General features: G+C 47.1%; 1 protein-coding gene and 1 pseudogene across 4 annotated transcripts in view; both read right to left on the bottom strand.

Moving 5' to 3' along the window:
• Window positions 1-13,090, bottom strand: part of astn1 (astrotactin 1) — a 4,064,875-nt gene that overhangs the window by 96,444 nt on the left and 3,955,341 nt on the right. The window lies entirely within an intron of this gene.
• The window catches only part of LOC140427222 (F-box only protein 7 pseudogene), a 37,439-nt pseudogene continuing 25,589 nt past the window's right edge, over window positions 1,241-13,090 (bottom strand).

Raw genomic sequence — 13,090 nt, 5'->3', positions numbered from 1 at the left:
GGCACCTTTCGGCCGAGTGAAGACGGCACTGTATAACAGCGGTGTGTGGTCCGACGGAGTGTACCCAGCTAAGGTGAGGATGACCTACAACTCCAAAGACTTTTACTTCAAAACGGTGGAAGCGGCGGAGACATTTGTGAAGGCAGAAGGACTGGGGCAGAAGTGAGAAATGGGACTAAGGATTGGTCTTGGACTGAGGGTAGGGGGAATGGAAGATTATACATAGCTCTAGTTTTTATTTCATATTGTTGTATGTGTTAAATGGGGTGAAGTTGCCTATTTAGGTAAGGTAGGAGTTGGGATTTTTTGCAATGACTGTTATCTGGGTATTTGTGTGTTTGCACTGTATTTGAAATGAAATGAAATGAAAATCGCTTATTGTCACAGGTAGGCTTCAAATGAAGTTCCTGTGAAAAGCCCCTAGTCGCCACATTCCGGCGCCTGTTCGGGGAGGCCGGTACGGGAATTGAGCCCGTGCTGCTGGCCTTGTTCTGCATTACAAGCCAGCTGTTTAGCCCGCCGTGCTAAGCCAGCCCTTAACCAGCCCTTTGCCGACTGGGAGCAACCTCTCTTGTTTCCTATCTACCTGTTATCTAAAACCCACCACACCACCCCCATTCCCTAGGTAGGCTAAACCTTCCCCATTCATTACCCTGCGTTTACCTTACTTTGGGATCCATTGGAAATTCTTCTTGGGACTGGTTGCAGTCCTAACAGCGTCCACTACTCAGATCTTGGCGCTGCTGGATCTGCCAGCCAATCTAATTGGCCGGCAGCTCCTGAGGGTGGCACTTTGTCCACAGTGAGGGATGGAAATTTCACTGTTATGCAGCTTAACCCACCCATGGCACGTCATGATTATGAGGCGGGCTGGCGTGGAGCAGGTCGGCTTCCTGACGACTTTGCATCTTGTGGGAGGAGCGGGGAACATCCAACCCTGGGATATGCAGCCCAATGTTTTTTTTTCATCTGAAACAATTTATTTCTGTGCACTATACAGGAAATATTACAAACACTTTTTGCTTTAGTAAATAAAGTAACATCTTTGTGTACTACAATTTGATACAATATCTAGAAGCAAAATACAGGAAAGATTGAAATTCTTACTGTGCAGGATAATAGTTCTAAAGAACCTGATCCTTTGAACACAGTCAAATGTAACCCATCTTGTCCAAATCTGCAACTTCGCAGTGAAAAAAAGCATTAAAATTTTCCAGGAAAAAATTCCAGACAAAAATATGAACATATTGATCAAAGTTGCTGTAATATTCTAAAGCCCACTTGTCTCCCTCCACTGAAATAATATTCACAAATATTCCACTCCATTGGGTCAAACGTGCATTTAGATCCCTCTGTCCCACATTTCCGATACTCCTTATTTTACTTTTCAGGCTTGGATTGGCAAATTAAAATATAATGGAACATGTTACAGCTGCAAGCGCTTTAGATTTTTTAAAGAAAGATTGACAAAGACTAGAAATGCAGCAACCCAGCATCCTTTCAGAATGAAATTAATAAAAGTCCAAAAATTTCATTGAGGCGTTCCGAAATGATGCCACGCCTAATGTTTGCTGATCTGCCTCCAGAAGGCCTCCCTGGGAATCGGATGCTGTGAAATCCAGACATTACAGTTGACTGACCTGGCAAAGAATCAGTTGGGTAAAACGGTGGCCTGAATCATAGAATTCTTCATAGAATTTACAGTGCAGAAGGAGGCCATTCGGCCCATCGAGTCTGCACCAGCTCTTGGGAAGAGCACCCTACCCAAGGTCAACACCTCTACCCTATCCCCATAACCCAGTAACCCCACCCAACACTAAGGGCAATTTTGGACGCTAAGGGCAATTTATCATGGCCAATCCACCTAACCTGCACATCTTTGGACTGTGGGAGGAAACCGGAGCACCCGGAGGAAACCCATACACACACGGGGAGGATGTGCAGACTCTGCACAGACAGTGACCCAAGCCGGAATCGAACCTGGGACCCTGGAGCTGTGACGAATTGTGCTATCCACAATGCTACCGTGAAGGTAATGTCCCTGGCAGAGGTCCTGATCCAAGTAAAAAGCGATTGACAGGATCTCCTCGGTGCGGCAGCTGAGGATGCTCATCGTATTCTCCTCCAATAATTCCAGGCGGATAAAAATGACGAGGTTCAAATGGGAAGGGATTGAACGTGCCAGGCTGGCCTGGAAATACGGGCAAAGCAGGTGGCAAATACAGAGGAATTCTGTGCAGCGCTTTTCTCCTCATCACCTATTTTTCTTTGTAGAGTTTCTTCCAGTCAAGGCTGCTGGCTCGCAAATCTCTGAAGTCCCTCAAGTAGAGAAATCTCCAAAGTAGTTGGTCATTAGTAGCTGTACAAACATCCCAGCATACTGCCGAGAGAGATAAAATAGAGAATACGTCCAGGAGTCTGGAAATTCGCAATTGGAGTTCCAGGGGAAGGACGACAGGACCAAACACATCCGGGAGGTTCAAAGCTTGTCTGGCATTGGCAAGCAGAGGATACACCAGCTGATCTTTGAATATACAGGAGAGGTTTTGTAGACCTTTATACACATTTGCAGCATTCCCACCCACTCTGTCTAAACAAACGTAGGACGCAGGAGACAATTGCACTTTCTTCACACTTCTAACGTTCTCATTTATCTTCAGTGTGGCATTGACTACAACCAGATTTCCCATTGGAATACAAGAGAGAGTAGCAGCCCCATCTTCACACAGGAAGTGACTGTATTGTAGTCTATAGAGACCTTCATTCTTCCATTTCGCAGGCATTTGGGAACTCTTCAGTCTGGTACCCTGTGGAATGTATCCTGCCTCTAGCATAAGGAGGTGAAGCACTATAGTCAGGGCATCCTTTGGGCCGGTGCACTCCGTAGAATGATACAACATTTCTAATGAATGTGGCACCTTTAGCCCAATATTTTTCTAACTATGTCTCATGGAACTGCTCAGGAAATGTCATGTAGCACCTTCTGATCATAGAACTTTGGCAACTGAAGGCACCGAGCCATCATTGGTGGAGTGATTAAAATACAGGATGCTAAAGACGCTAAAATTAGAAGAGGGCAGAGATTCCAGAGGGTTGTGGGTCTGGAGGAGATTACAGAGTTAGGGAGGCCGATTCCATGGACTGATTTTAAAATCAAGGCATTGCTACACTGGATGCCAGTGCTGGTCAGTGACCATAGGGGTGATGGGTGAATGGGGCTGGTTGCAAGTTAGGACATGGGCAAAGTTTTTGATGACTTCAAATTTACAGAGAGGTAGAATATGGGAGACCAGTCAGTCGTCCATGAGAATAGTCCAGTTCAGATGTAACAAAGGCATGGATGAGGGTTTAACCAGCAAATGAGCTGATGTCTGGGTGGAGTCAGGTGATGTTCCAGGGGTGGTCTTACTGAAGACATGGATATGTGGTCATTGATTATCTCGGGATCAAATATGAAACGCAAGGTGAGAACAATGAGCTTCAGTCTCAGACAGTTGCCAGGAAGAAGGATTGGTGTAAGTAGCTAGGGAGCAGGGTTTGTGAGGGTGTCAAAGATCATGGCTTCAGCATTCGCAATATTTATTTGGAAGAAAGTTCTGCTCGTCCAATAACGTATGTTGGACAAGCAGTGTGATAAATTAGAGGAAGTGCAGTGATGGAGAGAGGGGAAGTAGGTTCCGAATCTTGTCAACGTACTTGCGGAATCTAGCATTGAATTTTTCGATGCTGTCATCGAGGGGCAGCCCAAAGATGATAATTGGAGGGGGCTAAGGATAGATCTTTGGGGGTGGGTCGCCCGAGTCAAAATGTGAGAGTGGGTAGTGAAGCCATTGCAAGTGGTTTCCTGGCTGTGATTGGGAAGATAAGATTGGAACCGAGTGAGATCAATCCCATCCAGCTGGATTCTGGTGGAGAGTTATTGAAGAAGTTTGGTGTGGTTAACCATATCAAAGCAGGCAAGTCAAGAAGGTGAAGGAGGGTCAGTTTACTATTGCCACGGTCACATAGAATTACTGAAGAAGGGCAGAAACTTGATTGGAGGGATTCAAATACAGAATTGTGGGAATAATGGACAATGGTTTGGGAGGTGATGAAGGGTTGAAGGGTTTGGGAGAGGTGAGGGAAGTTTGGAAATGGGATGATAGTTTGCAAGGTTCAAGAGTTGATTTCTTGAGAGGGGGATTTAATAATAATAATAATCGCTTATTGTCACGAGTAGGCTTCAATGAAGTTACTGTGAAAAGCCCCTAGTTACCACATTCTGGCGCCTGTTCGGGGAGGCCAGTACGGGAATTGAACCCTCGCTGCTGGCACTGTTCTGCAATACTGCATTGTGTGCTAAACCAGCCCCTAGTTTGACAGACAGAGGACAGTACCGAAGGAGAAAGAACCATTAACAATTCTGGCTAACTTGGGGACCAGGAGGAGATTTTGTGTGGTCCGCAGTTTAATTGAAATAGGGTCAAGTAGAGCAGGAGGTGGTTCTGAGAATCAGAGTTAATGTTTCAAGGCCATACGGCTCTTATACAAAATTATCCAAACGTTAAACCAGTTTCTCTCTCCACAGATGCTGCCAGACCTGCCGAGTTTATCCAGCATTTTTTGTTTTTATTTCAGATTTCCAGGATCCGAATTATTTTGCTTTTATTATAGTCGGTGTTTTCATGGACCAGATGAAGTGGTCGAGGGCATGAGGGGAGATAGGAGAGAAACTAAGGTAAAAGTTTAGTGCTAGGGCAAGGGAACCCAAGAGGAAGCTTGGTCCATTTCGCTGGAAGTGAAGGGAGGGGCAAAGGACAGTCTCAATCCTAGCGCTGAGGTAGGGAAGTTGCTAGGGAAGTTGGACGTAGGGAAGTTGTTTCCATTAGCAGGGGAGACTAGGACCCGGGGGCACAGCCTTAGAATAAAAGGGAGTCACTTTAGAACAGAGATGAGGAGAAATTTCTTCAGCCAGAGAGTGGTGGGTCTGTGGAATTCATTGCCACAGAGGGCGGTGGAGGCCGGGACGTTGAGTGTCTATAAGACAGAAGTTGATAAATTCTTGATTTCTTGAGGAATTAAGGGCTATGGAGAGAGAGCGGGTAAATGGAGTTGAAATCAGCCATGATTGAATGGCGGAGTGGACTCGATGGGCCGAATGGCCTTACTTCCGCTCCTATGTCTTATGGTCTTATGGTAGCTCACAAGGTTTTGGTACTTGGGAGGCGATTCCTGCAGAGTATAAACTCTGGCACCAATCAGTTGGGCTGAATGAACTGCACGTATGAAATACTTTCAGAAATTGAACTATGAGTTTGCAGTGCCAGCAATTAGCTACACAAAGTGCAAAGTAACAGTGCCTAATGGGGCAAATTAATGGGGCAAACATGATCTTAATCTATGTAATTCACGTAAATCATAATTTTTGTGCAGTTCACGCATTTAAAATATATCTGACTGATGTTCAGCCAAAGATCATACACTTCAACACGTGAAACATGTGAGTATTGGAATTAGATAGATTTAGAGGCTTTCATTATCGTACGTTCAGGGGGCATTTTACAATCTGTGCTATTTGAATACACCTCCAAGGGTGTATAGATTAATTCTATAGATATAGAGACAGTTACAACTGTGCAAATTGCATTTAATACTTGATAATAGGTGCAGAGATTACAAACTCAGAAATTAGAATGTCAGAAAATGGGACAAAAAATGGATCAGGAGTCAAAGATGTGAAATATTGGAAGGAGACTAGTGTGTCCAATCACTACAGTGTGTCCAGTCATGACAGTGTGTCCAGTCACTACAGTGTGTCCAGTCACTACACTGTGCCCTGTCACTACAGTGTGCCCAGTCACTACAATGTGTCCAGTCACTACAGGGTGTCCAGTCACCACAGTGTGTCCAATCACTACTGTGTGTCCAGTCACTACAGGGTGCTCAGTCACTACAGTGTATCCAGTCACTACAGTGTGTCCAGTCACTACAGTGTGTCCAGTTATTACAGTGTGTCCAATCACTACAGAGTGTCCAATCATTACAGTGTGTCCAGTCACTACAGTGTGCCCAGTCACTACAGTGTGTTCAGTCACTACAGTGTGTCCAGTCACTATAGTGTGTCCAGTCAGGACAATGTGTCCAGCCACTACAGTGTGCCCAGTCACTACAGGGTGTTCAGTCATTACAGAGTGTCCAGTCACGACAGTGTGTCCAATCACTACTGTGTGTCCAGTTACTACAGGGTGCTCAGTCACTACAGTGTATCGAGTCACTACAGTGTGTCCAGACACTATAGTATAACCAATCACAGCAGTGTGTCCAATCACTAAAGTGTGTCCAGTCACTACAGTATGCCCAGTCACTACAATGTGTCCAGACACTATAGTGTGGCCACTCACAACAGTGTGTCCAGACACTATTATGTGCCCAGTCACGACAGTGTGTTCAGTCACTGCAGTGCGTCCAGTCACTTCAGTGTGCCTAGTCACTACAGTGTCTCCAATCACTACAGTGTGCCCAGTCACTACAGTGTGTCCAGTCACTACAGTGTGTCCAGTCACTACAATAGGTTCAGACACTATTGTGTGGCCCATCACAGCAGTGTGTCCAATCACTACAGTGTGCCCAGTCACTGCAGTATGTCCAATCACTACAGTGTGTCCAGTCACTACAGTGTGTCCAGTCACTACAGAGTGCTCAGTCACTAGTGTATCCAGTCACTACAGTGTGTCCAGTCACTACTAAGTGTCCAGACACTATAGTGTGGCCCATCACAGCAGTGTGTCCAGTCACGACAGTGTGTCCAGTCACTGCAGTGTGTCCAGTCGCTGCAGTGTGCCCAGTCACTACAGTGTGTCCAGTCACTACAGTGTGCCCAGTCACTACAATGTGTCCAGTCACTACAGTGTGTCCAGTCACTACAGTGTGTCCAGTCACTATAGTGTGCCCAGTTACTACAGTGTGCCCAGTCACTACAGTGTGTCCAGTCACTACAGTGTGTCCAGTCACTACAGTGTGTCCAGTCACTACAATGTGTCCAGTCACTACAGTGTGACCAGTCACTACAGTGTGTCCAGTCACTACATTGTGCCCAGTCACTACAGTGTATCCAGTCACTACAGTATGCCCAGTCACTACAGTGTGTCCAGTCACTACAATATGTCCAGACACTATTGTGTGGCCCATCACAGCAGTGTGTCCAATCACTACAGTGTGCCCAGTCACTGCAGTGTGTCCAATCACTATAATGTGTCCAGACACTACAGTGTGTCCAGTCACTACAATGTGTCCAGGCACTACAGTGTGTCCAGTCACTACAATGTGACCAGACACTACTGTGTGTCCAGTCACTACAATGTGTCCAATCACTACAGTGTGTCCAGTCACTTGTGTGTCCAGTCACTACAATGTGTCCAGACACTACAGTGTGTCCTATCACTACAGTGTGTCCAGTCACTACAATGTGTCCAGACACTATGGTGTGGCCCATCACAGCAGTGTGTCCAATCACTACAATGTGCCCAGTCACGACAGTGTGTCCAGTCACGACAGTGTGCCCAGTCACTACAATGTGTCCAAACACTACAGTGTGTCCAGTCACTACAATGTATCCAGACACTACAGTGTGTCCAGTCACTACAATGTGTCCAATCACTACAGTGTGTCCAGTCACTACAGTGTGTCGAGTCACTACAGTGTGTCCAGTCACTACAATGTGTCCAGTCACTACAATGTGTCCAGTCACTACAGTGGGTCCAGTAACTACAGTGGGTCCAGTCACTACAATATGTCCAGACACTATTGTGTGGCCCATCACAGCAGTGCGTCCAATCACGACAGTGTGCCCAGTCACTGCAGTGTGTCCAGTCACTACAGTGTGTCCAGTCACTGCAATGTGTCCAATCACTACAGTGTGTCCAGTCACTACAGTGTGTCGAGTCACTACAGTGTGTCCAGTCACTAGAATGTGTCCAGACACTATTGTGTGGCCCATCACAGAAGTGTGTCCAATCACTACATTGTGCCCAGTCACTGCAGTGTGTCCAATCACTACAGTGTGTCCAGTCACTACAGTGTGTCCACTCACTACAATATGACCAGTCACTACAGTGTGTCCAGTCACTACAATGTATCCAGGCACTACAGTGTGTCAAATCACTACATTGTGCCCAGTCACTACAGTGTATCCAGTCTATGTAATGTGTCCAGACACTACAGTGTGTCCAATCACTACAATGTGTCCAGACACTACAGTGTGTCAAATCACTACATTGTGCCCAGTCACTACAGTGTATCCAGTCACTACAGTATGCCCAGTCACTACAGTGTGTCCAGTCACTACAATATGTCCAGACACTATTGTGTGGCCCATCACAGCAGTGTGTCCAATCACTACAGTGTGCCCAGTCACTGCAGTGTGTCCAATCACTATAATGTGTCCAGACACTACAGTGTGTCCAGTCACTACAATGTGTCCAGGCACTACAGTGTGTCCAGTCACTACAATGTGTCCAGACACTACAGTGTGTCCAGTCACTACAATGTGACCAGACACTACTGTGTGTCCAGTCACTACAATGTGTCCAATCACTACAGTGTGTCCAGTCACTTGTGTGTCCAGTCACTACAATGTGTCCAGACACTACAGTGTGTCCTATCACTACAGTGTGTCCAGTCACTACAATGTGTCCAGACACTATGGTGTGGCCCATCACAGCAGTGTGTCCAATCACTACAATGTGCCCAGTCACGACAGTGTGTCCAGTCACGACAGTGTGCCCAGTCACTACAATGTGTCCAAACACTACAGTGTGTCCAGTCACTACAATGTATCCAGACACTACAGTGTGTCCAGTCCCTACAATGTGTCCAATCACTACAGTGTGTCCAGTCACTACAGTGTGTCGAGTCACTACAGTGTGTCCAGTCACTACAATGTGTCCAGTCACTACAATGTGTCCAGTGACTACAGTGGGTCCAGTAACTACAGTGGGTCCAGTCACTACAATATGTCCAGACACTATTGTGTGGCCCATCACAGCAGTGCGTCCAATCACGACAGTGTGCCCAGTCACTGCAGTGTGTCCAGTCACTACAGTGTGTCCAGTCACTGCAGTGTGTCCAGACACTACAGTGTATCCAGTCACTACAATGTGTCCAATCACTACAGTGTGTCCAGTCACTACAGTGTGTCGAGTCACTACAGTGTGTCCAGTCACTAGAATGTGTCCAGTCACTACAGTGTGTCCAGTCACTACAGTGGGTCCAGTCACTACAATATGTCCAGACACTATTGTGTGGCCCATCACAGCAGTGTGTCCAATCACTACAGTGTGCCCAGGCACTGCAGTGTGTCCAGTCACTACAGTGTGTCCAGTCACTGCAGTGTGTCCAGTCACTGCAGTGTGTCCAGTTATTACAGTGTGTCCAGTCACTACAGTGTGTCCAGTCACTACAGGGTGCTCAGTCACGAGTGTATCCAGTCACTACAGTGTGTCCAGTCACTACTATGTGTCCAGACACTATAGTGTGGCCCATCACAGCAGTGTGTCCAGTCACAACAGTGTGTCCAGTCACTATAGTGTGTCCAGTCACTACAGTGTGCCCAGTCACTACAATGTGTCCAGTCACTACACTGTGTCCAGTCACTATAGTGTTTCCAATCACTGCTGGGTGTCCAGTCACTACAGTGTGCCAATCACTACAGTGTGTCCCGTCACTACAGTGTGTCCAGTCACTACAGTGTGCCCAGTCACTACAGTGTGTCCAGTCACTAAAGTGTGCCCAGTCACTACAATGCGTCCAGTCACTACACTGTGTCCAGTCACTATAGTGTTTCCAATCACTACTGTGTGTCCAGTCACTACAGTGTGCCCAGTCACTACAGTGTGTCCCGTCACTACAGTGTGTCCAGTCACTACAGTGTGTCCAGTCACTACAGTGTGTCCAGTCACTACAGTGTGTCCAGTCACTACAGTGTGACCAGTCACTACAGTGTGCCTAGTCACTACAGTGTGTCCAATCACTAAAGTGTGTCCAGTCACTACAGTGTGTCCAGTCACTACAGTGTGTCCAGTCACTACAGTGTGTCCAGTCACTACAATATGTCCAGACACTATTGTGTGGCCCATCACAGCAGTGTGTCCAATCACTACAGTGTGCCCAGTCACTGCAGAGTGTCCAATCACTACAATGTGTCCAGACACTAAAGTGTGCCCAGTCACTACAATGTGACCAGACACTCCAGTATGTCCAGTCACTATTGTGTGGCCCATCACAGCAGTGTGTCCAATCACTACATTGTGCCCAGTCACTGCAGTGTGTCCAATCACTACAGTGTGTCCAGTCACTACAGTGTGACCAGTCACTACAGTGTGTCCAGTCACTACAATGTGTCCAGACACTACAATGTGTCCAAACACTACAGTGTGTCCAGTCACTACAATGTGTCCAGTCACTACAGTGGGTCCAGTAACTACAGTGGGTCCAGTCACTACAATATGTCCAGACACTATTGTGTGGCCCTTCACAGCAGTGCGTCCAATCACGACAGTGTGCCCAGTCACTGCAGTGTGTCCAGTCACTACAGTGTGTCCAGTCACTGCAGTGTGTCCAGACACTACAGTGTATCCAGTCACTACAATGTGTCCAATCACTACAGTGTGTCCAGTCACTACAGTGTGTCGAGTCACTACAGTGTGTCCAGTCACTAGAATGTGTCCAGACACTATTGTGTGGCCCATCACAGAAGTGTGTCCAATCACTACATTGTGCCCAGTCACTGCAGTGTGTCCAATCACTACAGTGTGTCCAGTCACTACAGTGTGTCCACTCACTACAATATGACCAGTCACTACAGTGTGTCCAGTCACTACAATGTATCCAGGCACTACAGTGTGTCCAATCACTACAATGTGTCCAGACACTACAGTGTGTCCAATCACTACAATGTGTCCAGACACTACAGTGTGTCAAATCACTACATTGTGCCCAGTCACTACAGTGTATCCAGTCACTACAGTATGCCCAGTCACTACAGTGTGTCCAGTCACTACAATATGTCCAGACACTATTGTGTGGCCCATCACAGCAGTGTGTCCAATCACTACAGTGTGCCCAGTCACTGCAGTGTGTCCAATCACTATAATGTGTCCAGACACTACAGTGTGTCCAGTCACTACAATGTGTCCAGGCACTACAGTGTGTCCAGTCACTACAATGTGTCCAGACACTACAGTGTGTCCAGTCACTACAATGTGACCAGACACTACTGTGTGTCCAGTCACTACAATGTGTCCAATCACTACAGTGTGTCCAGTCACTTGTGTGTCCAGTCACTACAATGTGTCCAGACACTACAGTGTGTCCTATCACTACAGTGTGTCCAGTCACTACAATGTGTCCAGACACTATGGTGTGGCCCATCACAGCAGTGTGTCCAATCACTACAATGTGCCCAGTCACGACAGTGTGTCCAGTCACGACAGTGTGCCCAGTCACTACAATGTGTCCAAACACTACAGTGTGTCCAGTCACTACAATGTATCCAGACACTACAGTGTGTCCAGTCACTACAATGTGTCCAATCACTACAGTGTGTCCAGTCACTACAGTGTGTCGAGTCACTACAGTGTGTCCAGTCACTACAATGTGTCCAGTCACTACAATGTGTCCAGTCACTACAGTGGGTCCAGTAACTACAGTGGGTCCAGTCACTACAATATGTCCAGACACTATTGTGTGGCCCATCACAGCAGTGCGTCCAATCACGACAGTGTGCCCAGTCACTGCAGTGTGTCCAGTCACTACAGTGTGTCCAGTCACTGCAGTGTGTCCAGACACTACAGTGTATCCAGTCACTACAATGTGTCCAATCACTACAGTGTGTCCAGTCACTACAGTGTGTCGAGTCACTACAGTGTGTCCAGTCACTAGAATGTGTCCAGTCACTACAGTGTGTCCATTCACTACAGTGGGTCCAGTCACTACAATATGTCCAGACACTATTGTGTGGCCCATCACAGCAGTGTGTCCAATCACTACAGTGTGCCCAGGCACTGCAGTGTGTCCAGTCACTACAGTGTGTCCAGTCACTGCAGTGTGTCCAGTCACTGCAGTGTGTCCAGTTATTACAGTGTGTCCAGTCACTACAGTGTGTCCAGTCACTACAGGGTGCTCAGTCACGAGTGTATCCAGTCACTACAGTGTGTCCAGTCACTACTATGTGTCCAGACACTATAGTGTGGCCCATCACAGCAGTGTGTCCAGTCACAACAGTGTGTCCAGTCACTATAGTGTGTCCAGTCACTACAGTGTGCCCAGTCACTACAATGTGTCCAGTCACTACACTGTGTCCAGTCACTATAGTGTTTCCAATCACTGCTGGGTGTCCAGTCACTACAGTGTGCCAATCACTACAGTGTGTCCCGTCACTACAGTGTGTCCAGTCACTACAGTGTGCCCAGTCACTACAGTGTGTCCAGTCACTAAAGTGTGCCCAGTCACTACAATGCGTCCAGTCACTACACTGTGTCCAGTCACTATAGTGTTTCCAATCACTACTGTGTGTCCAGTCACTACAGTGTGCCCAGTCACTACAGTGTGTCCCGTCACTACAGTGTGTCCAGTCACTACAGTGTGTCCAGTCACTACAGTGTGTCCAGTCACTACAGTGTGACCAGTCACTACAGTGTGCCTAGTCACTACAGTGTGTCCAATCACTAAAGTGTGTCCAGTCACTACAGTGTGTCCAGTCACTACAGTGTGTCCAGTCACTACAGTGTGTCCAGTCACTACAATATGTCCAGACACTATTGTGTGGCCCATCACAGCAGTGTGTCCAATCACTACAGTGTGCCCAGTCACTGCAGAGTGTCCAATCACTACAATGTGTCCAGACACTAAAGTGTGCCCAGTCACTACAATGTGACCAGACACTCCAGTATGTCCAGTCACTATTGTGTGGCCCATCACAGCAGTGTGTCCAATCACTACATTGTGCCCAGTCACTGCAGTGTGTCCAATCACTACAGTGTGTCCAGTCACTACAGTGTGACCAGTCACTACAGTGTGTCCAGTCACTACAATGTGTCCAGACACTACAGTGTGC

The sequence above is a fragment of the Scyliorhinus torazame genome, chromosome 7 (assembly GCF_047496885.1).
Source record: "Scyliorhinus torazame isolate Kashiwa2021f chromosome 7, sScyTor2.1, whole genome shotgun sequence".
Lineage (NCBI taxonomy): Eukaryota > Metazoa > Chordata > Chondrichthyes > Carcharhiniformes > Scyliorhinidae > Scyliorhinus > Scyliorhinus torazame.
Note: the sequence above shows the minus strand (reverse complement) of the source record. Positions and strands in the feature narration are given on the sequence as shown.